This window comes from Pinus tabuliformis, chromosome 3_1, assembly GCF_031772625.1.
Source record: "Pinus tabuliformis cultivar Carrire ecotype Pingquan chromosome 3_1, CPIR1, whole genome shotgun sequence".
NCBI lineage: Eukaryota > Viridiplantae > Streptophyta > Pinopsida > Pinales > Pinaceae > Pinus > Pinus tabuliformis.
Window position 1 is genome coordinate 476,368,272 of NC_142301.1, and position 27,786 is coordinate 476,396,057.

The 27,786-nt window shown below is 33.4% G+C and overlaps 1 pseudogene; it reads left to right on the forward strand.

Moving 5' to 3' along the window:
* Positions 1–7,080: 7,080 nt before the first annotated feature.
* On the forward strand, positions 7,081–24,241 carry LOC149187851 (linoleate 9S-lipoxygenase A-like; annotated as a pseudogene).
* Positions 24,242–27,786: the final 3,545 nt, after the last annotated feature.

Consider the following 27,786-nt stretch of genomic DNA (forward strand, 5'->3'; position numbering starts at 1 on the left):
TTTGAATATAGAAGATAATCAAGCTCTACACCCAACAAAATCATGCAACAAATATCCTTTTAACTAAAATATAGAATTAATATAATTGGTGTATTAGAGTAAACTGATATATTAGTTCTTTAGAATTTTTGGGTATTTAATGTTTTATATATTAGGTTTTGGTAGATTTAAGTTTTTATATTTTCTGTTTTTATAATTTTAAATTTTAATAAATATTAATATAAATAATTTTATAATAAAATTTTCGCATTTTATTTTAAATTCATTTAAATTAATTTATAAGATTTTTTTTATAAATTTATAATAATTATTATTATAAATAAGTATTATCATTACTAATAATAATAATAACGACATTGTAATTTTAATATTATTATTATTAAGAATTACATTATTAATACAATATAAATAATTATGTTTAAAAAATAAGATTGGTAATGTTATTAATAATAATAGTTTTAAAAGACTATGACCATTTAATATAATTAATATAATAATATTAAAATTAATAATATTGATATAGTTAAGCTCTTATAGTTAGTATAAAAATTATTGTAATTAATATTAACAAAATAGTATTAATAATATTATTATTATTAACATTATTAATACAATATTAATTATGTTTAAAAAATAATATTGGTAGTGTTATTAATAATAATAATTTTTAAAAATTATTAACATTTAATCGAATTAATATAATAATATTAAAAATAGTAGTATTTTTTTTAATAACATTAATATAGTTAATCACATTAACACTTGAATATAAAAGGTATTAATATGAATACTGATAAGTAATGTTACGTTATACTAATAAACAATATGTTTAATAATAAAAATTAGATTCTAAAATTTATATTTATTTTAACACTATGATTAACATTATTAATGATAGGACTATTGATATTAACATTAACACTATATTATAATTATTAGTAATTAATAATATTAGATATCATTTTTAGGGATTCAACTCTATTAAGAAAGTTATTCATCTATGACTATTTCTATGAACAATTAGTGAGTTACAACTACATCTCATGGAAATGGTCATAGATGAATCACTTTCTTAACGCACTTGAATCTCAAAAAATGATATCTAATATAATGCACTATGAAAGACCCTCAATACTTAAATACATAAGAGTGAAAGGAGCTCTACTTGAATGGTTCATGAGGCACAATACTTACTAAAGTTTTGCAAATGGGGTAGCAAGATAAGTGGGCTTGATTGTGTGGAAAACTCCATAGTTAAGTGTGCTTGAGCCAGAGGCAATATGGGATGGGTGACCACCTGGGAGGTCTTGGTTACTCGGTGCAAGCCTTGGAAGTGATGATTGATGCTATGTGATTCATTTCACTAGTTTCAATCCCACTTCTTCACCCCTGTGAGCACCACCCGATGCAATGAGTGCTAAGTGGTCTACTAAACAATCATGAGAAATTAGTCAGTTACAACTACCTCCCATGGAAATGGTCATAGATGAATGACCTTCTTAATGTAGTTGAATCCCAAAAAATGATATCTAATATAATGCACTGCGAAATACCCTCAATACTTAAATTAATAACTTAATATTTGCATTATAGTGATTCTAATAAATCATGGTAAAACAAAGTCAATCATGGCTGAACATTGCCAACATAGTTATTCATTGGTACACATGCTCGATAATACACAACCTTAGTCAGCCATATTTAACCATCACTAACCTTGGTCAACCATAGTAGCCTACGGTCATCCTTCATCAACCATAGTAATCCGTCTCAACCTAGAAAATACCTTTCTCCATTGATTTCTAATGGCCAACTAAGGTAAACCAACACTGGAATGGCTAAAGATGCTCAATGAATGTCTATGATTAAATGTGGTCAACCATTGTCAATAATGGTCATCCTTGGTCAACAATAGTCACCATAATCAATCTTTAAAAGCCATGGTCAACCCATGCTCAACATTTCCAACAATTATTAATATGGTCTAAGATGGTCAACATAGTTCACCATGGTAAAACATTGTCAACTATAATTATTCATTATCAATATACAACCACATCCTATCATAGAAAACTATCATAAACCATGGTCAAATTAGTCAAACCATGTTCACCTATACTTAAACCATGCTCGTCATAGTCAATGTTTAAAAATGTTTAATAATATAAATATTAATATTGTTTAAAATATATTGGTGTACTAATGGGGTTTTCTATGTTTGACTATGTTTGATAGTCAATGGTATTCAACTTTAGTCAAACATAATTTCTTATTAGTATTAGTGATTAATATTAATAATAAAAAATGTTATGACATGAGAATGGTACATAAATCTATCCGAATTAATATTAATAATCAAATATGGTGTGACATCGGAATAGTATATAAATCTATGCAACACCACAATGTGACAACCACTTTATTTCACTATGACAAACCTTGTCGCAATATTATATTACATTGTAATTTATTCAACGTCACAATGTGACATTAAAAAAATAGTCAACCACATTTAATAATATGATTCACTATAATCGATTATATTTAATTATATATTAATGTTACATTAATATATTACATTAAGGCATTAATGTAACATTGATTCACATATTATGTAAAAGGCATTAATGTAACATTGATTCACATATTATGTAAATTAAATTAAATTAATTTAGGTTCAACAGGTTCAACTCTATATAGAATATTTGTCCCATTGTTTTTCTTCTCCGCTTTGTTTACTATTAGTATAATAATAATTTTCATATAGTCATTACCCTAATACTTTTGTCATACTCGTTGGAATATTTCATAAAGCTGTTTCTATCATTTTGCATGTTATTCAATTTGCTTTGTTTCTTTGAAGTGTGTATTGCACTTTTTTTTTTTTTAAAGAAAGGACCATTGACATGGAAATAAAAGTAAGTGTAAATATGCTTTTTTATTATTATTATTTATAAATAATTAGAAATTGAGGTTTAATAGGAGGGTGTTTAATATTTTTTTTTAATAATGTAGGGATTCTAAATTTGGGTTTATTTTAATTTATAATAATTATACTTTAATATTTCAGTTTAGAAATGTGTTTAGTTTCGCACTATGATTAACATTGTTTCAATGCAAAAAAATTGACAATGATTGTTGCATTGTCTCATTACATTAAAATTTATTTGATGGTTCCATGTGAGATAATAAAATTGGGGTTTATTATTAAGGTTTATAATATTGGTTTTGATAATATGGTTTATGATATATTAGGGTTAAATATTTTGGTTTATAATAAATTAGGGTTTACTATTCTAGTTAAAAAAATGTGTCTAGCATCACATTGTAACAAATATTGCCTAATTGCGACAATCCAGCTCACAATGATTGTCGCAATGTTACATTACATTGGAATGTATTCAACATCGCAATGCAACATTACAAAATTAGACTTTAATATTAGGGCTAATAATGTTAACGTTTCTAATATTGATAATCCCTTGGGTTTATAATATTAATCCCTTGGTTTTACTGATAACTTTGACTTATAATATTAATCCCAAGGTTTTATAATATTAACTAATTGGGTTTATTAATGCCCTAGGTTTATACTATTACTAAAACCTTGGTTTTCTTAATCACTTGGGTTTATAATATTAATCCCTTGTGTTTATAATATTGATCTCTTTGGTTTATAAACGCTTAGGTTTATTAATCCTTGGGTTTATAATACTGATAAACTCTTGTGTTTATCAATCCCTTAGGTTTCTAATATCAATAAACCCTTGGGTTAATTAATATTTTGAGTTTATGATATTAATCCCAAGGATTAATAATGTTAATCCCCTGGAATTATAATATTAACCCCTAGGGGTTATAATATTAATCCCTTGTGTTTATAATGTTAATCCCCTCGGTTGATTAAATATTTGGGTTTATAGTAATGAAAATTCCTTGGTTTTATTGATCCCATGGGTTTATAATATTAATACGAAGGGTCTATAATATTAATCGTAAGGTTTCTAATCCCTTTAGATTATAATGCTAACCATACACTTTAATTTTATTCTCTTGGGTTTAAAATGTTGGGGTTTATAATATTAATCCATTGGTTTTATTAATCCCCTCACTTTATAATATAAATAGTTAATATGTACAATAATATATTAGAGTTTATAATCCTAAGGTTTATAATATTAATATTAGGTTTGTTATATTAATTGCAGTGTTTATAATATTAATCCTAGGGTTTATAATCCCTTGGGGTAATAATATTAATCCCTTAGGTTTTTAATCCCTTGGGTTTATAGTATTAATAATATATTTTGTTTATTAATTCATTTGATTTATAATATTAATTCCTTGTGTTTATAATATTAATTAATTGAGTGTCCACGTTGTATTGGATAAATGGTGATCACATGCGATGTGAGGGCACACCTAGAGGTTAATTCACTAATTCAAATCCCTAACTTAATCGGGTATTATGAGTGAACATAGCCATGATGTAGCCTCACTAGTTCTGAACTATAAAAAATATATAATAATTGGATGGGTTTAGAATATTAATACCAATTGTTTATAATATTAATACGTTGAGTTTATAATATTAAACCTAGGGTCTATAATCCCGCGGGTTTATAATATACATATTATGGTTTAATATTATTCCCTTGGGTTTATTAATCTCTCATATATATATATATATATATATATATATATATATATATATATATATATATATATATATATAATCTTATATTAGGGTTTTTAATGCAACAAGGAGTGTGACAATAATTTTCAGAATGATACATTAAATTACAATTTATTCAATGTAGCTTTATGGCATTGAAGAAATTAGAATTTAATATTCTAGTTCATAGTATTAGGTTTAGTGTTTATGGTTTATAATCATAGAGGTTATTATTAGTCCCTTAGGTTTATTAATCCCTTTGGTCTATAATACCAATAATCACTTGGGTTTATTAATTCTTTGAGTTTCTAATATTAATCATAAATATGTATAATAATATATTAGAGTTTATAATATTAATATTAAGTTTGATATATGAAGTTTAGGTTTTATAATATTCATCCTAGAGTTTAATATTAGTCCTAGGGTTTATAATACTAATAAACACTTAAGTTTGCAATATTAATCCCTAATCTATATAATAATATTTTAGGGTTTATATTATGAATCTTAGGTTTGATATATTAATTGTAGAGTTTATAATATTAATCCTAGGGTTGATTATTAATCACTTGAGTTTATAATATGAATAAACCTTTGGGTTTATAATATTAATCTAATGTGTTTATTAATCCCTTGAGCTTATAATATTATTAGTCCATTGGTTTATTAACCCTTAATATTATAAACCCCATACACACACGCACACACACATATACACACAATTCTTATAATATTAAGATTTTTAATGTGACAAGTAGTGTGAAAATCATTGTTAAAATGATACATTGCATTGTAATTTATTCATATCATATTATGAAATTGAGGACACTAGGGTTTATTATTCTTGTTTATAATAGTTTACACTATAATTTTAAGGTTTATAACCATAGGGCTTATAATATTAATTCAGTAGGTTTATTAGTTCCTTGTGTTTATAATATTATTAGTCCCATGGGTTTATTAATCCCTTGAGTTTATAATATTAATACTTAATATGTATAATAATATATTAATGATTATAATCTTAGAGTTTATAATATTAATCTTAGGGTTTATAATCCCTTCAGAGTATAATATTATTCGAATTCAAGCTTTTGTGATCCATATCATAATGTATAAAGAATTTTTTGAAAGAAATCACATTGAAGATTTTGGTCAACGCGTTTCGAACCAACAAGTGTGGTTCATCTTCAAGACATGATGAAGAAACAGATCTAGGAAGAAGGTTAAATAGGGAGACAGGTCAACCTAACAGCTAAAATATAATAGCTATGTTTGACTGAGGGATAGAAAGGGAAATGTTTAATAAAATTTTATTTTATATATATATATATATATATATATATATATATATATATATATATATATATATATATATATATATATATATATATAAACTTAATAACGGCTATATTTGATGATATTTGAATTATTTATATTATAACGAAATATAATAATAAAAAATTAAAAATAATAACTAATCCTAATTTTATTGTATTATATTCAATTAAAATATAATATATTAATGAATAGTATTTTCTTTCAAAACTATGCCAAGGGACGATAGGTATCAAACACCATTTGGAATCTTCCTATGCCTGAGGGAGGATATGTAGATACCTTCAACAAGCTAGCCCACCTTGGCACTTCACATTTCAGGAACCTTTACAAATGTCCTCGAAAAGAAAATCTTCCTGATATTATAAATGTGGCGGGACACTCTCCAAGGTTTGTTAATGGGGATGATGCAGAAGATCTCTTTGCACCAGTCAACTCCAGTGAACTTGAAGGCACATTAAAATGGTTCTGGATCGGATGGCTGGACCATTGAATTCTATCTGGCATTTTATGAGCTTCTGGGGCAGGACCTATTGAAAGTGGTGGATGAGAGCAGAACTTTGGGTTCCCTATACCATGCCATCAATTCGACCTTCATCGCCCTCATCCCAAAGTCTGATTCCCTATCCTCTTTTGATGATTATAGGCCTATTTCCTTATGCAACTGCCTATATAAGATTATTTCTAAGATAATCGCAAATCGACTCAGGCTGATCCTCTCCAGGCATATTGCTCCTCAACAATTTGCCTTCCTCGAATCCAGACAGATCCATGAAGCCATTGGATCAACACAGGAAGCCATCCACTCCATTTGGACCAAGCATCTAAAAAACATCATTCTCAAGATTGACCTATCCAAAGCTTTTGACCGGGTCAACTGGCTTTATATTAAGATGCTGCTAATTCATTTGGGCTTCCCTCACAATTACATCACTTCGATTATGGCTTGCATTACCACACCCTCCTTTAGTGTCCTCATCAATGGCTCGACCTCTCACTTCTTTCACTCTCAAAGGGGGCTTAGGTAGGGCTGCCGTCTATCCCCACTTGTATTTCTAATTGTCATGGAGGGTCTAAGTCGTTTGATTGCATCAGCCAAAAGGGATGGAGATATATGTGGACTCAAGATCACAGAGGACTGCTTCCTCACACATCTCCCATTTGTGGACGATGTGCTTATATTGCTTGATGGCGGCATTCGAGATTCCAGATCTTTTTCCAAGATCCTCCTCCTCTTCTCGTCAGCTACTGGGATGCTTCCCAACCAAACCAAATCCACCATAACCTTTACTCGTACCTCTGTTCATGAATCTCAATTTGCTCACCAGGTCTTTCCCTACAGTGTCCACCCCTTGGATAGAGGTCTCAAATATCTGGGTTATTGGATTAAACCTACTTGCGATAGAATTGCAGATTGGGTCTAGCTGGTTACAAAACTGGAGAAGAATCTATACATCTAGAGTCATAGATATTTATCCAGGGTGGGCAGGTTGGTGCTTATCAAATCGGTCCTAGAAGCTACATCGATTTACTGGATGCCACTTGCTTGGATTCCCAGGAATATTCTATCTTGACTGAAACAATTATGCAACAGATACCTCTGGAACGAGAATCAGGATAAAATATTATTTGCATGGATCAGCTGGAAAAATAAATTGCATTGCCAAAGAAATGGGGAGGATGGGGACTGAAAGATCTCCCCCTCTTCGCCCAAGCCTTATGTGCTAAAATGGGCTCGACCTTGTTGACTAGTCGGAATCTATGGACTCACATCTCATACCATAAATATATCTGTCCACAAAACATGCTGGACTGGGCTCATCTTCCCACATGGCCGTCGATGGGAAGTTCATCTGTATGGAAGGCAATGCTCCACTCCCTCCCCCATATAAGAGACAATCTAGTGTGGCGAATTAATGATGGATCCCTGGGTAGGATCGGGTTGGATCCATCGATTGGCTGTGGAGGAAGACACTTACTATCTAGAGACCTCATCACATATCTACATGCGAATGAGATCAAGGTTTTCTCGCACATTGTAGACCAACAAAATTCGAATATATTTTCACAAGCTTGGAAATCAGCATAGCATATCGACCTTCCTCCTTGATGGCACCAGGAATGGAATGAATATATCCAAGCACTATTCGAATCCCACATCAGCATAAAAGAGGGACCTGATGAATTAGTTTGATACATTAATCTTAGGTTTTATGTTATTAATATTAAAGTTTACAAATATTTGGACTTATAATTTTAATACTACCGTTTACTAATAATTTCCGAGGTTTAAGAACCTTCAATTCGTAATATTAATAAACCCTTGGATTTATTAATCCTTTATAATATTATTAGTCTATTGGATTCATTAATCCTTAATATTATGAGCCCTATAATATATATATATATATATATAAACAAATAAATATTATTAATAATAATAAAATGGTATTATTATTCTATAAGTTAATTATATTATAGTTTGAAATATAACTATTTATATAATATAATATAATATTATATTATATAATAACATAAAATTATATTAATATCTAATATAATACTATTACAAAAACCATAAATATATAATAATATGGTTGTTTACATTTACATAGTTATTAAATATTCATTTAATAAGATATACTTAACAATTATTAATGTGATTTTAAAGATATACTTAATATTTATTAACTTGGTTAATATATGCCTATAGAATATAACAATACAATAATAGCACAAATTTTCTGAAAAACGCACAGGAATTCAAGCCAAATTTGATAACAAGCCTTTTGCTCGTTAAATAATCTTGTGCATAAAACAAAAGCAGTTCAGATTTCCCCATAGATGCACTTCCAATCACTTTCCATTACTACAAATCCAAACGCTTTCTTCTGCGCTTGACTTGACCAAATGACAATACGCAAAAAATCATTTAATTTATTGAATTCATATAAATTATATAAATAAACATGGTTTTGCTACTAAAGGAATCATTTCTACGACTAAGGAAAACATAATTAACTTTAAAATCTTTCATCTGAACTAATGTACAAACGAATGTTTTCAAAATAGGAATGGCGTGCATTTATGATGTATAACTGTTATGAATCATCACATACAGTGACACGCATGACGCATAGCTTTTGTCATGTCGATGGCAAAAAGTGGTAGGATTTTAATTCCCTGTGAAAGTGATTTGAAAGTGACTTCGAGAGGGCGCTGCTAAGGCGGATCGCAATTAAAAAATAGAAAGGATGTTACACATGACATCAATGCGTTCCCATAGCAGGGGATTGAACTGGGCTGGATCGTTATCAACTGTCCAAATACCGATAATATATGCCTAATTATCTAACTTCTGAACTCGGTAGCAAATTTGAATACAAAGGTTTATAAATATTTGTTCTGCCAACCGTGGCATGCGAATCTTTATGTTTTAAATGGAAATTTCGAAGATTGCAAAATCTGTCTTTATGTTTCGAATGGCGGGTTACGAAGATTGCAGAATCTGCCAATTAGGTAAATCATATTATTATTTTATGATTCACTTCTCGTCCTTCGCACATAGTAGAACGTTCTGAAGATTCCACTTCGACTAACTAAGGTGGTCGATATTATAAAAAATGGATGTCTGACTTCCAATCCCCTACTGTGCCACTATTACCCTTTCAAACGTGCTTCAAGATAACGTCGATAAACAAATGAGTATCTTACGGAGCTCCCTTATCTCATCGACAAGCGAGGCCAGTTCGAGATTTTCTGGGCAAATAAGAAACCTGGTAATCAATAGAAACTGATTTGCTTAACTCCACCATTGCCTCCACATGATCTACAAATAGGCAACCGTCCCAATTGGAAGAACCCACAACATTCCAAACGCTGGGCAAGACTCTGTATTGAGGTGTCAAGAGTTATAAGATCATAGAAAAAATGGGTGTATTGTCTCTAATCTATTGGAAAGAAAGAGGAGACAAAACACAAACTACACAAAATACACACGAGTTGCAGGTTTTCTATTGATCACACAAAACTTAACTATTACAATGAACTTGGTGAAGGGTATTTAAACCTTTTAGACTAGCAAATCGCCTAAATATCTTGTCATGCACACACATTTAACTTAATTAACTCACACTATAGATATGCACCGCACTTAAAACTTTATCCATCACCAGACTTGACTAAACCCTCAACACTAGAGACTCAACAATCAACACTCCATTAACTGACTCTCTAATTTTAGCTAACTCTTTCATGCGGGAGTTATTATAATTTCTAACACTCCTCTTTAATCACGACTATATGTGTGAACATAATCAAACATGACTTAACTATGCTTGTTAGGTTTACAATAGGAATTGATTCAATTATCACTCAAACATATGTGCTGGTTTTGCTAGGCTTACAATGACGACTTTCACAATTTTGTATTTTCTTTTTCTCTTCCTCCAAATTTTGAATCCTTGAAATTACTTCACTCTATCTTGCGGGTTCTTGTTGTAGGTTCCATATTCCTTTACTTACTGTCGCTGCAATTTTTCTTTCACTTTTCTTGAATTTGTGTTGAAACATAATCTGATTTTGTCTGCTACACCTTCCTCTTCCAATATTCATTCAATCATGAAATGTTGCTAGAACATTGCATCTTCAGATCGTCTTCTTTGCTTTGCTTCTTGCGCTTTATATTCCTAACTTTCTTTCTACCATATTTCTTGATAGCATAATCTTATCTCTTCTTAACTCCATTGGTGAAAAATGGTTTCAATGCATTCATCTTTGTCTCTCATATAATTCTTTTCACATTCATCATGAGGCACTGCTTCTTTTTTCCTATAATCTACACATTCAAGATCAATATTCACCATTTCATTCAATTCTCTTATTCTAGCTACTATTTTAAGGCTCTTGTCAATTTGTTCAATTGGTTTCTGAATCCATTCTTCAATGAGCTTCAAAATTTGCATGAAAATTATTAAGGAATTTGTTTCCAACTTTTGCTTCTATGTTGTTTTGAACACTTACATATTCAAAAAAAAATGTTAAAAACATCATTATTATTCTCTTTAGTGAGACCTTCCTTCTCTACATCTTCCTCGTCTTCCTTCTTTTCAAATGCACTGAAACTATCCTCCACTATTATGTAGTTAGTGAATATTCTCATCAAAAACTCTTCAATCACTTTATCCTATTCTTGATTATCAATTGTTGCTAGATTACATATTGCTTCATAATTATTTCCAACTGCTTCATATATTGTTGTTACAAAGACAACTTCAAACTACACTTCTTCATCAAACATGGCGCTTACCATATTTTCACAATCCATCTTTGTTTCATTAAACAAAACACACATAACATCAATATAATTTTCATCTACACTATGGTGGGATATCTGAGCTTGCAAGTGCTCATTGACAATTTCAACTTCACCAAATCCATCAGCTACGACTGGATTCACCAATTCGCATCTCACTTAGCATTCACCATCCACATATGTCTCATCACAGTGGGATTTTCCATCATCTGCGCCATCTAAGTTACAATGGAGTCCTTGAGCATTTATATGTTCTTGCTATGCTTAACATACAAAGGCTTCAACGTCTCTCTTTGCAATATTTATTGCATCCTCTTCATCCATATGCATGCTTGCATAATGGGTTTCAATTTTATGTTATTGATAACCATCATCCACTTTCGAGTGGAATTATCCAAGGTCTTCTTTTCTCTCAGAGTTTTGCTTGTATCTCTTAGATATGCCATTGACTTCTTTGCTTGTGACATAATCCGCTGTTGCATGTCACTTTCCTTTCTGCCAAATTCTTCTTCCAATATTTTCCACACTTCCTTGGAAATAACAACTTTTTCTATCTTAGACATATATTTCTCATCCAATGATTGTTTTATAAAATTCAATGCTAAAACATCGCATACTTCATCATATGGTTTATTAGACTCGTACTCAATTAAATATTTAATTCAAAGAAAAGTTAACATCCTCATAACCCAATCACCAAAATATTTACTTGTAAACATAGGAGGTGGTAGCCGATCAAAGCTACACCAATCACCCTTGATTTATTCTTTGTCTTTTTCCAGACTTCTCAGTTCCTCGGCTGCACCCTGAACCTCTCTGAACATCGCAATGATATTTGCCTCTTCTTTTTTATTTCTATTCTTAATATGATTCAGTGGCGCTTTGTGACCCATGTCTTTGATCTTTCATTTGTCTTATAGTTTCTTTCCTAATTGCATGAGGTTATCTTCCATATCACTCCCAAAAAATATATGATTTTCAATATGTGCCTTGTAAGACACAATATTCACCAATATGTGCTAGTTACAAAAAAATTCAAATAATTTTGTAGACTTAAAAGAATTTACAAAACCTTAAATTCTCTTCCCAATAAAAAAACATATTTAAAAAACCGTAAAATTTCCTCTTTCTACTAAAACCCCAAGTTTTAACTTTTTTTTTTTTTTTTATTAAAAAAATACTTTTCAGAAAATGTCCTTTCATAAAGTTTCCAAATTCTTTATAAAGAAAGGACTTTTAATGAAAGTATTTTGTTTTTTTTTTTTTTGGTAATACTCCCTTTTAATAAACGTTACGATTAAAAAGCCATGTCACCGTAAATCAAAGAATGTTGACCTTGCATTTTCGGTGTATTAATCATAGTTACCAAATTCGAATTCGAATTCGATTCGATACGGAAAAAATTCGACACTATAAAATTCAATACGGAAAAAATTCGAGATTATACGTCTTACAAATACTTAATATTCTTTTTTTAATATTGGATTTATCTTTTTTTTTCTATTTTTTATGTCTTATCCATTGTAAATTGAATTTTTCTATTTTATAATTTTCTATAATATGGAAGTTACTGTTTTTCTATTTTATTTTTTATAAAAGTTGTCAATTTGGAAGCTTACCATTTTATATCTTTTATAGTAATGAATTTTTCCATTTTATAATTTTTTGTAATATAGAAGTTACTGTTTTTCTATTTTTTTTTATAAAAATTGTAGATTTGGAAGCTTACTATTTTATATGTTTTATAATTTTTTATAATATTGATTTATCTTCTTTTTTTTCTATAAGAGTTATTCATTTAACACGATATAGAAATTAGATTTTTTCTTTTTATAAAAGAGGTACCAATTCGCAACCAATTCATTATTTCATAATTCTTGTTAAAATAGAAGTTATATTTCTTTTAGTTGTAATTATATAAAAATTACTAACTCGTCTCTCAATATGTATAAGAGCTATTTATATTATTTAATGTCAATGATAATATTGATTTATTTTTAGTTAAATTGATTATTGAATAAAAAATTTAGATTTTTGTAATAGTAATTTATTTTCCATTATACCATATTATGTGGTAAAATAATTTGTAAATAATGTATAATAAAATATCAAAATCAAACTAAAATTAAAATAATCAAATTTCTAACTGTGTATGGAAATCTAAATCTCTAATTACTAAGTTGTTGAGGAATTCCCTGTAAAATTCTTATTGCATAAAACGAGATCTTAACCATAATATTTGCCATTTCATAGATCCGAAAAGTTTTTGAACCATAAATGGAAAGCTAAAAATCTTGTTGCGATTAAAAATCTGCACTGGTCATCCTTCGGCAGTTTCTCTTTGGGTTTGAAAAGAAAGAGCAGCACCATCAATATTCCTATTCCTTGGCAGCCCAGATGGAGTGTTGGACGCTACCTTTAGCTACTGCAGCAGAAAGAGCACCCCAGGGTCATATGATTCCAATAACTCCAGCCTTCTCTGCATCTTACCAACGGTGATAAAGAAGAGAGAGCTTAATTATGAGTTTTGTAGCGATCTTCATTGTTTGGAGGATTAGTAGATTACCATAAATACAAGTGCTCCTCTATGAAGAACGCTTTGGAAGCAAGCTTTGCTATTAAAACTTCATTTAAACTATACCTATCTAGAATTAAGTGCAAGTTCAGGCCTATAATAGGCAACTATTATAGCTCTATGCCATTATGTCTCACATGGGAGAAACATATTGTTATTAAATACCATTCAATATGCTTATGATTCATGAATGCATAAAAATCTGCACTGGTCTTAATCCGTTAATCCATGAACTTATAATTGTGAACCTAATATCTAATACACCGTACAGAACTCGAATTGACGTATTAATTCGCAAATCAAATCGAACCGGCGAATTTTCAAATTTTTTTCTGCAGTACGGCCGAACTTGGTAACTATGGTATTAATGCGTCGTGGAGTAAATACGATTGCGTGCTAATGTTCTTCACGTTGGTGAAGTCCAGCGTTAGTCCTCTAACGCTACCAAATTCAAAGGAAATTAGCATGCTTGCAAAACACGTGTTGTGATTCTTAACGTGGATTTTCGCTAAGCCCACGAGTGTTATAACGCCCCGAATTACCACTGTAATGTGCGTTCTAACTCAAACAAGAGAGAAAATTTATTTCTCTCTTATGGATTATCGCTGACCTAGCTCGTTGTAACCTCACTCCCATACCAATTTATTGGAAAGGGACATAAAACATACTATTTGTAGCTTTTTAATTGATCACACAAAACTTAATTATTACAATAAATTCGATAAAGGATATTTAAACATTTTTTTTACTAGAAACTCGTCTAAAAAATATTCACATACACACACTTAACTCAGTTAACTCACACTTTAAATATAGACTACACTTAACTCATCATCCATCACTTCACTTGACTCAAAACTCCACTCTCGAGCCTCAACACTCAACTGAGTCTTTTCGCCAACTCTAACCTGCAGCAGTAATTGCAATTTCTAACCTAATCAATATTCCCATGTCAACTCTAAGATCTTTGGGAGAGAAACTCTATTAAAACAAGCTGGATTTAGCACTTTACATGGTTTCCCTAGTAATATTTCATGGACTATCCACGTGCAATCCTACAATTTTAAAGAAATAGTTTTGAAGCAGAGAATATCCTAGTGTAGAAGCTTTACCTTCAACATAAGGAATATTTTTGCGAAAGGCAACTCTCCTGAAAAGGGAACAGAACAAACAATTAACGGTGAAATGATATTTCACAATATATCTCTTTTCAACTTTACGGATTACGCTGCAACGCTGGTTGATGATGTATTTGAGTTGATGGGCAATAGAGTGTATTTTTAGCTGGTCAGCAGTGACTAGGTTGATCGAGGTAAATCATTAGTTGATTTATTTTAATTTCCTCCATCGGTTTTGTTTAGACAATTCCGTGGCATTTTATGCGTAAAGAGCTACCTTAGTTTCTAATGTTATGCATGGTAGAAAGTGGAATGGTAAAAAATGTTGTTGAAGCATCTTATTACACTAGTAACCCTTCGATGGCCCCATTGCTGGCCACACACACTACGAAATGACGTTCACGTGGAATTATACTTTCGTATTTCCTGGAACAGTCTAGATATAGAATATGCATTCACGAGAGTTTTATCTGAAATCCCTAATTCTTGATATCCCTGGCCATGGTAAACTGTGTTTTAAGTGAAACTCATGGATATTACCCTTTCATACCTCCAAGTGTCTCCAACAATGTATATAGTTTGGTACAATACTGATTCAATAAATAGTTTTTTATCTTAAGTAATACTTTAATGACAATACCGTATAAGATGATATAAAATGACAATCTTGAGTGAGTCTTGTATTCAGAGATACCTTCCCGAATCAACGCCAGCCGGTCTGAAAAAGCTTAGAGAACAAGATATGATGGAGCTATAAGGAGATGGAACGAGAGGGAGGAATCCATTTGATCGGATATATGATTATGACATTTACAATGATATTGGGAACCCTGACAACAATCTAGAGTTGCAGAGAGAAGTGCTTGGCAGATCTAAGGAATTCCCATATCCCAGAAAATAAAGGACTCAGTGTCCACCAACCGAAATAAGTATAGTATATACCCCTTTCAGTCTCTAAAGTTCCATTTGGAGTGATACCCAGAATTTCTTTGAAGCGTGTCATCGATTAGGAAAATATTTCATTATGAAATAGGTCTACCATATTCTAAAGGCTTCCATTATCCGCTGAATCTTTCATCTTAGTTGAAGGAAAATACTTAGCTGTCAAGGTTCCAGCTAACATGATGAGGTTCTTGAATTAAGAGCAGAGGAATAAAGAAGGAACAGAAAGAAACAGAATGAGAGAAGACCAAAGACCAAGAAAAATAAACTGAATATGAATCTGTTTTATTCGATGATCAATATCCTCTACATGACATTCGATATATTCATGTATTTACCGTTACATAACCAAAACTATTCGTTACAAAGAAAACTGTACATAACTAAAAACTAAACTACGGTTGAAGTTCGTTGTCAAACTAACAAACTCCACCTTGACAACAACTTTCCCATTCATCATCTTTCCTGCAAGCCAAGAGAAGCTAAATACCACCACAACTTCTCTACTGTAACTGGCTTTGTGAATATGTCTGCACAATTTTCTCATGTGTGGACCTTTTTAAGAGCTACTTTTCCACCATCGATTACATGTCTCAGAAAATGATATCTCACATCAATGTGCTTGGTTCTGCTATGATAGGTAGGGTTTGTGGCCAAGTGAATAGCACTTTGACTGTCACAAAGTACACTCACTTTCTCCCGCGTCCTTCCGATTTCATCGAGCAAACCCTTTAACCAGATCGCTTCTTTACTGGCATCTGAAGCAGCTATATATTCAGCTTCGGTAGTGGACAATGCAACCGTGTCTTGAAGCTTTGAGATCCAACTAATTGCTCCACCTGCAAGAGTAAAGACGTAACCTGTAGTAGATCTTCTTTTGTCCAAATCACCTGCATAGTCAGCATCTACATATCCGCAGACTGATCCTTCACTACCATCAAAGACGATGCAATGATCTCTTGTGCCTCTTAGATATCGAAGCACCCATTTCACTGCTTGCCAATGTTCTTTACCTGGATTTGCCATGAATCTGCTGACAACTCCAACTGCATGTGAAATGTCAGGTCTTGTAGATACCATCGCATACATTAAGTTGCCTACCGCATTTGCATATGGTACATGAGACATATACTTCTTTTCTTCATCAGCTCTAGGACTCAAAGCAGAAGAAAGCTTAAAATGAGAAGCTAGGGGAACATTAACAGGTTTCACATTATTCATAGAGAACTTTTCAAGTACCTTCTCCACGTACTTCTGCTGTGATAACCAAAGCTTACCATTTTTTCTGTCTCTGTGTATCTCCACGACCAAGATATGTTTTGCTGCTCCAAGATCCTTCATATCAAACGCCCTAGAGAGTTCAGCCTTTAACCTGTTGATCTCTTCCATGCTTTTGCTTGCAATAAGCATATCATCAACATACAAAGCTAAGATAATGAATATGCCATTGAAACTTTTGAAGTACACACAATGATCATACTCACTTCTTATAAAGTTCTGGCTCACCATGAAGGAATCAAACTTCTTGTACCATTGTCTAGGAGACTGCCTCAGACCATAAAATGATTTCCTGAGCTTGCAAACTAATCTTCTGCTACGACCTCGTACAAAACCTTCTGGTTGTTCCATATATATCTCTTCGTTCAAATCACCATGTAGAAAAGCTCTTTTAACATCTAACTGTTCTAACTCAAGATTAAGCAACGCAGTTAGTGCCAACACAGTACGTATAGAAACAAGTTTTACAACTGGAGAAAAAATCTCATGAAAGTCTATACCTTCGACCTGAGAATACCCTTTTTCTACCAGTCTCGCCTTATATCTTTCGATACTACCATCAACTTTCCGTTTCAGCTTGAAGACCCATTTACACCCAACAACACTTCTCCCTTCAGGAAGCTCTACAAGATCCGAGGTAGTGTTCTTGGCTAAGGAGTCCATTTCTTCTTCCATAGCCTTTTTCCATTTTTCGCTATCTGTATCATCTATCGCTTCCTGATAACACGACGGTTCCCCATCTTCAGTAACCAAAGCAAAAGATGAAGCAGAATCTTCATACCTTTTTGGAGTTTTCCTTTCCCTTGTTGATCTTCTCAGAGCGACTGGTTGCTGAACTGGTTCAGAAACTTGCTCTGGTTCAGAAGCTTCAACGGCTTCCTTTGTGTCTTCAACACCTTTGTCTCCAGAAGTCTCTCCTTCCTTTCGACTGCCACCGAAAGGTCTGGCCTCCAACTGAACTCGTTGACTCGACGATACCTGTTCCTGTTCAATTCTTTCAACATTTGATTTTAACAAAGATGATTCATCAAATGTTACATCTCTACTAATAACTATCTTCCGCAATGTAGGATCCCACAACCTATATCCTTTCACTGCATAGTCATACCCAACAAAGACATAATATTTCGACTTTGGATCTAACTTTGAACACTGATTTTTCGGAATCAGAGAATAAGCATCACAGCCAAATATCCTCAAGTGAGAATAGTCACAAGACTGACCTGTCCAGACTTCTTCAGGAATTTTACAATCAATTGCTACTGAGGGTGATCTGTTAACTAAATAATAAGCAGTAGATACTACTTCCACCCACAACTCCTTTTGCAAGTTAGCATTGCTGATCATGCTTCTGGCTCTTTCCATAAGAGTCCGATTCATACGCTCAGCAACACCATTTTGCTGAGGAGTATAAACAACAGTTTTGTGTCTAACAATGCCCTCATCCTTACAGTATTGTTCAAATTCAACAGAAGTGAACTCACCACCATTGTCAGTTCTTAGACATTTAATAGATTTGCCTGTTCTTTTCTCTACCATTACTTTAAATTGTTTAAACACATTGAATACATCAGCTTTCCTTTTTAGCAGATAGACCCAAACTTTACGAGAATAATCATCAATGAATGTTAAAAAATATAATGCACCTCCATATGACATAACAGGGGAAGGCCCCCACAGATCAGAATGAATGTAGTCTAAAACATCTTTACTATTATGATTGCCAACTTTAAATCTCTATTTACACTGTTTCCCATACACACAATGTTTACAGAAATCTAAATTCAAGGATTTCAGACCGGGAAGAGATTTACGTTTCATCAGTATGTGAAGACCTTTCTCGCTCATATGACCCAAATGTTGATGCCACAGACGAGTACCTGCTTCTTCCTTTTCTGACGCAACCGCTGCTTCACCGACCTGAGTACTTCCTTTTAACCTGTAAAGATTCCCAACCTTCTCTGCCTTCATAACCACAAGGGCACCTTTGAAGACCTTCAAGACGCCATCCTGACCTGTAAACTTATAACCATCTGAATCCAACACTCCCAAAGAGATTAAATTTTTCTTCAAATCAGGTACATGTCTAACACTAGTTAATGTCCTAACTGTGTTATCATACATTTTAATCCTGATATCTCCCATCCCAACAGTCTGACATTACATATTGTTACCCATAAACACAAAACTACCGTTTACATTTTCATACGATGTAAACCAGTTTCTATCTGGGCACATATGATGCGAAGCACCAGAGTCTAACAGCCAGCTATCAAAACTCTGAGAGACATTACATTCAGGTGAAGTTTCATCTATTGTACACAAATCTTTAGCAGATAAAACTTCGTCTACAATACCTGAATCAACCTGATTCGCTTCGTTCTTCAGGTTTTCAGATTCCTTCCATTTCCAACAGTCCTTCCTCAAGTGTCCAACTTTACCGCAGCTCCAACATTTTGCCTTACACTTTTTGCCCTTCAATTTCGACCTGGAAGTTCCCCTTGGTTTGTCTCCTCTTTCCTTTGAGCGTCCTCTAGCAACCATGGCTTCTGATGCAGTTGTATCAGTGATGGATTTCCTTCGTACCTCTTCAGACAGAAGAGCTTCCACGACTGATTCAAACTTCAAAGAATCAGCAGAGCTGAAGCTGATTGAGGTTACGAAGTGATCCCATGATTCAGGCAGAGAACACAGCAAGGTTATGGCTTTATCTTCTTCCTGTATTTTCACTTCCATATCTGTTAATTGACAAATTAGTGTATTAAAAACATTCAAGTGTTCTGCAACGCTTGAACCTTCTTTCATTCGAAGACTGTATAATTGTCGTTTCAGATAAATTCTGTTGGTTAATGATTTTGTCATATAAAGGTTTTCAATTTTTTCCCACAAACCTCACGTCGTAGTTTCTTCAAAGATGTTGAAGAGAACTTCATCCGCTAGACATAGCCAGATGGTACTGAGAGCACGGGCATCCAAGTCCTCCCACTCTGTAGTAGTCATTGTTGTGGGTTTCTTAGTAACCCCATCCAATGCCTTGTGCAACCCTTGTTGCACAAGCAGATCCTTGACCTTCAGTTTCCAAAGAGAAAAATTGCTCTTTCCGGTGAATTTCTCCACCTCGAATCTTGCATTCGACATCTTGGCCATTTTCCCTCCTTCCTAGGAAAAAAAATAACTTTCCCCTTGCAAACCCTTTTGTTTTTCGTGCTTGTTCTTCAAAAAAAACAACTACAACACCCTTTCCAATCTCTGCTGCTATCTTAAAAAACTGAATTTCTGCTGTCTTTTAAAAAATTGCTGAACAACCTCTGCTGCCTTTTTAAAAAACTGCAATCTGCTATCTTTTTAAAAAAAACTTTGCAAAAAACCCTTCTTTTTTTTTTAAAAAATGTCTGCTTAAAAAAAACGATACCCGGATTCCACGCAGTCCACAGGCCTCAACGTTTGGACAACACAGGCCTATCTTCAACGTTAGCAATGCTGGGCACCAGCCAACTGCCGTCCTCAGGGATGCTGCCCTTCTTCTACCGTCCACAGGGAACACCTTCTGCTACCGTCCACAGGGCCGTCCACAGGGCAACGCTGTCCACAGGGAACACCTTCCGGATTCAATACTGCAACGTCGTCCACCATTCAAGCTTCTTGCTGCAACGCCGTCCACAGGGTAATGCTATCCCAGCGTATTCTTCAAGCTGCCGTCCACGCCGTCCACAGGTCAACATCCAGCAGCCTCAACACGACTCCACGACTCCGTGAAGCTGTCTCAGGAAACCCAGCAGCCTCAACACTTCGCAGGAGAATGAATCTTCAGCCGTCCACAGGAGCAGGGATTCAACGCACAGCCACTCTGCCGTCCTCAGGGATTAAATCACGGCAAGGGTTTGATCACAGGAGTTTTGTCTGGCTCTGATACCACTTCTTGAATTAAGAGCAGAGGAAGAAAGAAGGAACAACAAGAAACAGAATGAGAGAAGACCAAAAACCAAGAAATATAAACTGAATATGTGAATCTGTTTTATTCGATGATCAATATCCTCTACATGACATTCCATATATTCATGTATTTACCGTTACATAACCAAAACTATTCATTACAAAGAAAACTGTACATAACTAAAAACTAAACTACCGTTGAAGTTCGTTGTCAAACTAACAGAGGTTTCCATGCGGATAACAATAAAAATTTGGCATCGAGATCCTAAATTTGAAAGTCGACTCAGTTTTCCAAACAGGAACTTCATCCCCCCGGAGAGAAGGTTTCCTCATGCGGACTTCTCGTATTGTGCATCCCATACCATCATGGCATTCAACAACATGATTTCACCTATGATCACTGACCTATTTGAAACCACATTTGAAACGTTGGCACAAGTTGAAAACTTGTACATTCGGGGATTTAAAAGTCCATATAACTCCCATAAGCATCTTCATCAACAAAAGAGTTATCTTCATATTGCAGAAAGAATGCTGGAAGTTGTCGAAGATAATGCGTTGATAAAATTTGCACGTCCCCAAATCTCGGGAGATAAAGTTGCATTTATGTTTTACACTCAATGTAACCCTAAAGTAAGATGTAGATATTTTATAGTAAATCGATTCGTGAAATCAATATTGTTTTCCATAGCTAATGAATACGCATGGAAGACAGCTGAGAATTTGCGCGACAGGTGCTCACTGGTTTGAATCTGAGGATGATTCAATGTTTAGATGTAAGTCCATTAATGCCTAATTAACCCTCCCCCTTTATGAACTTTATGTAAGAAACTATCAAAATCAAAAATTGAGAATAGCTTTGCTCAACTGAGCAATTGAAACTTGAAATAAATTTCGGCTAGTTTTGCGCTAAGGGATTTTCGGAACTAAATTTATAAACTGAGAAACTAAAAGACGGAGTTAGGCCTTGTCGATGCACAAAAGACTCCCTCTTGGGGTTTCCTTCGCCAGAAAGTGTTTTAACATTTTGCAACGGGCTATGTAATTATCTTTGAATAATTTAAACTAAAATTATGGAAAAACTAACAAAACTAACCAGGTAACATGTGGTGGGACTCACATTAAAACAACCTACTAAAAAGACTAGGAAATTTTAACTTATGCCTAAAGAATTGCAAATTTAAATCCAAAAATGTAGAGCATCCTCTCTCCTATCTTCCCGCTCTGCATAAGAACTTTATAACTTGTACACTTTTTGAAACGTATAGGACATAATTCCAGTTTGAAATGGGTCAAAGATAATGATATCAATGGAGGAATTTTTTTCCCAAATCCTCTCATTAAGAATTTCATTGATTATATTTTTACTACTTTTGACAGACATTTCCTCCATTTAGCAAATTGGACCTGAATATCTATTGCCACCAGGAAAGTTCAATAACCCACCGACATTTCCAAAACTGCCTCCATGGTCTCTCTGTGGCGTAGGTTTGCTGGGCCTTTCTTATTCTTTCAAATATGTTAGTAGAAGTTAATGAAATTAGTTTCTATGTTTGAAATCAATCAATCTGATGCAGGCTATTGCGTGAAAGAGGCTCTTCATTCTACAATATTATGATGCATAAATTCTCCATGTTGAATGCATTGATATGCTATCAGATGAGATTGAAAATATTCCACTCATGCACTCTTCTTCCTCACCAATGATGGAGAGTTGAAACACGTCACCATCTAGATTTGTTTACCTCCCACTGCTGGTCACAAACTTGTTAGAAATGTCTAAACTCCTGCTGAAGAGGGAAGATAAGAAGGGACGGTATGGGAGATGGAAGGATCTCATGCCCTTCTAAATGATTCTGGTTACCATCAATTAATCAATCATTAGTAAACCTTGCTGACGAATATTTCTTATATACACCCTAGTCCATCTGAACATCTAATTGTACACAAAAATTGTGTTGTCTTTTCCCTTTTTCTTTTCAATCTAAGAACTCATGCAGTTATGGAGCCTTTTATTATAGGTACTCACATACAACTTAGTAGAATGAATCCATTGTAAAAATTATTGATACCTCATTTTCTCGATATAATGGACATCAATCAAGCTGCCTTTCAGGTCTTAGTGAATGTTGGGGAGATTGTTCAAAGACGATTTACTCCGGGAAAATATGCCACTGAGATGTCATCTACGATCTATAAAGAATGGATATTTAATGATAAAGGTTTGTGTGCCGATTTTATTAAAAGGTCAGAATCGAATACCGAAAACCCTAGTTTTTATTAAATCTTAATATACTTGCATGATTCACTCTATAATTATAGATACGATGTTGCAAGTGGGAATGGCCTGAGGCTTGTGATCGACGACTATCCATATGATGTAGTCTGGAAATATCATTTGCTTTGAAAGAATGGGTTTTAGACTTCTTACCTTCGTATTACAACAATGATTCATCTATCAAAAGCAATAAAGAATTGCAAACCTGATGGGATGAGATTGTAAACATTGGGCATGGAGATCTGAAGGACGATCCGAGCAGATGGTACAAAATGGAGAAACAATATGAAGTTTTTGAAGTAGTTACCACTACTATTTGGATTGCATTGACTCACCATGGAGCTATCAACTTTGGTGAGTATTGCTATGGAGGATATATGCCCAATCAACCCACCGTTAGCAGACGCCTTGTTTCAGAGAAGGGGTTGAATAATACTATGAAAAGTTGAGCTACATGGAAACATATTACCATAAAATTGTGTCTACTCCAAGCTAGACCAGACGCCTTGTTCCAGAGAAGGGGTCTAAAGAATACTCTGAAATGTTGAGAGACATGGAAACATATTACCCTAAAACAGTGTCTACTCCAAGCCATATGACCCTCATGATTGCTATTTTAGATATCTTGTCAAAGCATGCCAAGAACAAAGTATATTTAGGGCAAATACATGGATCAATACCAGACTTGGCCAATGACAATGGAATAGATGGAGAGTTTAACTGATTTTCGTTGAGGTTAGTCCAGGTGGAGAAAAATGTAACAGACCGTAACATGTTCGAAAATTAATCTCAAGCATTGCGTTAAATATACTGACAGTAACCATACTGAGTTTAACTGATTTTCATTGAGGTTAGTGCAGGTGGAGAAAAATGTAACAGACCGTAACATGTTCGAAAATTAATCTCAAGCATTGCGTTAAATTTACTGACAGTAGCCATACTGAGTTTAACTGATTTTCATTGAGGTTATTGCAGATGGAGAAAAATGTAACATACCGTAACATGTTCGAAAATTAATCTCAAGCATTGAGTTAAATATACTGACAGTCACCATACTTGTGGTACACAAGTAAATCAAGCAAGTAGACTTTGTTTGCTTTGTTTGCAGGTTGCAGATTTTGTTCACCATACTTGTGGTACACAAGTAAATCAAGCAAGTAGACTTTGTTTGCTTTGTTTGCAGGTTGCAGATTTTGTTTGCAGGCTAGAGGACAAATTAAATGAAGTTATGAGAAGGACTACTAATTCCCTATTCTGCAACATGCATCAACCATTTAGGAAGAAATGGACATTTAATGAAGGGTTGGTGAAGACTTATGGTCAAACATTTATTCCTCAAGTGTTACTTACACTCCGCAACACCTACAAGTTTAGAAAATCATGTATTTTGTACAAGTGGCTATATTGTGTCTTAATACTTTGATTATGTCATGAATTAATGTGTTGAAATGTATGTTTGAATATACATGTCTAAAAGTATTAAGTTTAGTTGAGAGGGTGTAAGTCTGAGAGGTCAATAGGGGAAATAGTGGAGCAAATTTTGGTGGGCTTATGACAACAATTTGTTACGAGGTTTTACAAAGAGTGACTCCGCAACTCCTAGTGAATGTAAATTGCAATAAGAATTTTTATTTAAGAATTTTTATTTTAATTAGGTGAAGGAGATGCAACCTCCATGTGAATTTATTTCATTGATTAGGATCATAATCAAAACTTTAGTTGTGTTGATCCAAAATTTTTACTCTGTTCTCCTCTAGGTTAAATTTGTTTGAGTTTTTAACTCCACCTTAGTTGCAATTTGATTGCCTCAAGTGAAGTATTGAGGGAAAGAGTCATGCATCTCCAAATATTTCACGTGGTATCACAGCGTGTGAAACTATTTTAGTGGAAGAACAAGCTTTTTTTACTGAGAGTTAAAAATTGTTTTGAAGGAAGATTGCTTTTTAGGGTATTTTCGAGAAAGCCTTTTTTTTATAGTAAACAATGAAAACATCAAGAAAAATCTTGAATAATCCTCAAATACCTTAGTTTCAAGGCCAAAATTATGAATATTGGGCTATAACAATGAAGGCCTTTGTTCTATTCGGAACAGGAGCATACAATGCTTTCACATAAGGAGAAAAAGCTTTGTTGAGGAAAATGGAAATAAGGATTCAAAATCCTTGTTTTACATATTTCAAACATTTCATGAAAGTATTTTCCCAAGGATTGCAGTAGCAAAAAAATCCAAGCAAGCATGGGACACCCTCAGGACAACCTACCAAGGCATGACAAAAGTGAGGACAAAAAAACTACAAATGTTGAGGAGAGATTTCAGGACAATTTGTATGAAAGAGTTTGAGAATGTACACTCATATTTCAAACATGTAACTGGACTAAGTTACTCAAATAATGTGTGATGGTGAGACATTGATGAGAGGAGAATAGTTGAGAAATTGTTGAGAAGCGTGGGAGCAAGGTTTGATGCCATTGTTGTCACCATAGAAGAGACAAAGGATCTCTGACAATTTTTACTGGATGAGATTTGTGCATCACTAAGTTCTCATGAAAATAGACTGAATAGAGCAACGAAATCCTCATTGGAGAATTCATTCAAGACACAAGTTTCATTTAGTGAAGGTATAGGTAGAGGTAGAGGAGGAGGAAGAAGCAAACATAGAGGTGGAAGAAGTATCCCTTCAATCTCAAGTGGAAGCGGAAGAAATCAAAATCCAAGTCAAGGCCCAAGAAAAAATCAAGCACAAGGTTAGAAGTATGACAAATCTTAAGTTCAATGTAATTATTGTAAGAAGTATGGTCAATGTGAAAATGAATGTAGAAAGAAGAAACATGACATAAGTAACAAACCAAGTGAATATTTAACAAAAGAAAATTAGAACCAAGATAGCGTGTTTTTAGCTTGTAGTGTAGCACAAGAAAAAAGAAGTGATATATGGTTTTGAGATTCACGATGCAACAACCACATGATAGGGAACATATAAATGTTTTCCAATTTAGATGAAAGTGTAAAATATGAAGTGACGTTAGGCACTGATAGAAAAGTCTCTGTCATGGGCAAATGAAGAGTCAATATTTTAACAAAAAAGGTGGAGAAGAAGTACATTTTTTATTTTTATTTTATCCTTGGTTTAAGACATAACCTCATAAGCATTGGTCAACTCACGCAAAAGGGCTCGAATTTATTTTTTAAAAATGATGAGTGCATAATTTTTTATAAATCTCTAAGCATATAGTTGGTTGCAAAAGTTCAGATGACAAGCGATATAATGTTTCCCCTAAAGATAAAATCATATTTGAAGGAAGAATGTGCACAAGAACAACTATCAATGAATTCACAAGAGGATGGAAGAAAATAGGCAGCTATCACACAAATAAGATTTCAAATGTAATTCAAAGATGAAATATGGTTATGGCATTTAAGATTTGGTCATTTTAACTTTTAATGTTTGAATTTGCTGTGTAGAAAAGTCATGGTGAAGGGATATCCACTCAGAGAAACTAGACAACCTATGTGAAGAATTCATCTTGGGTAAACAACATAGAGAGACATTTCCAGTAGGAAATTCAATAAGGGAAAAAGGACCCATGGAGATTTTCCATTAAGATTTGTGTGAACCAATGCAGACACCATCAATTGGTGGCAACTATTAATTTTTTACTTTCATAGATGATTATACAAGGAAGACATGGTTCTACTTATAAAATAGAAACATGGATTTTTTGAGTACTTACGCCAATACAAATATCTTGTTGAGAAGCAATGTGGACACTATATAAAAGCCTTGCGGACTAAAAGAGGTGGCAAATACATCTTAGATGACTTCCTTCGTTTTTGCATGAAGCATGGAATTCAAAAGTAATTTACAACAAGGTATACACCTCAGCAAAACGGTGTCATGGAAAGGAAGAATATGACCATTATGGAAATGGTGACTATGTTGAAGGCAAAGAATTTGCGAAATGATTATTGGGTTGAAGTTGTAGCTTATGCAACATATATCATTAATAGGTGTTCAACCAAAAGTGTGAAGGATGTAGTTCCCGAAGAGGAATGGAGTGGAAAAAAGCATAGTGCCACTCACATGAGAGTGTTTTGATGTGTGGTTTATGCACATGTACTAGATGAGTTAAGGAATAATTTGGACAACAAGGGGGAGAAATGCATATTTATTGGATATAGTGATGACTCCAAGACATACAAGCTCTACAATCCATCAACCAAGAAAGTCATAATAAACAGACATGTGCATTCCATAGAAAAGGAAGCATGGGATGGAAGTTTAGAGAAGACAATCAATGTGAAAACATGTATACCAGATGAGGATAAAGAGG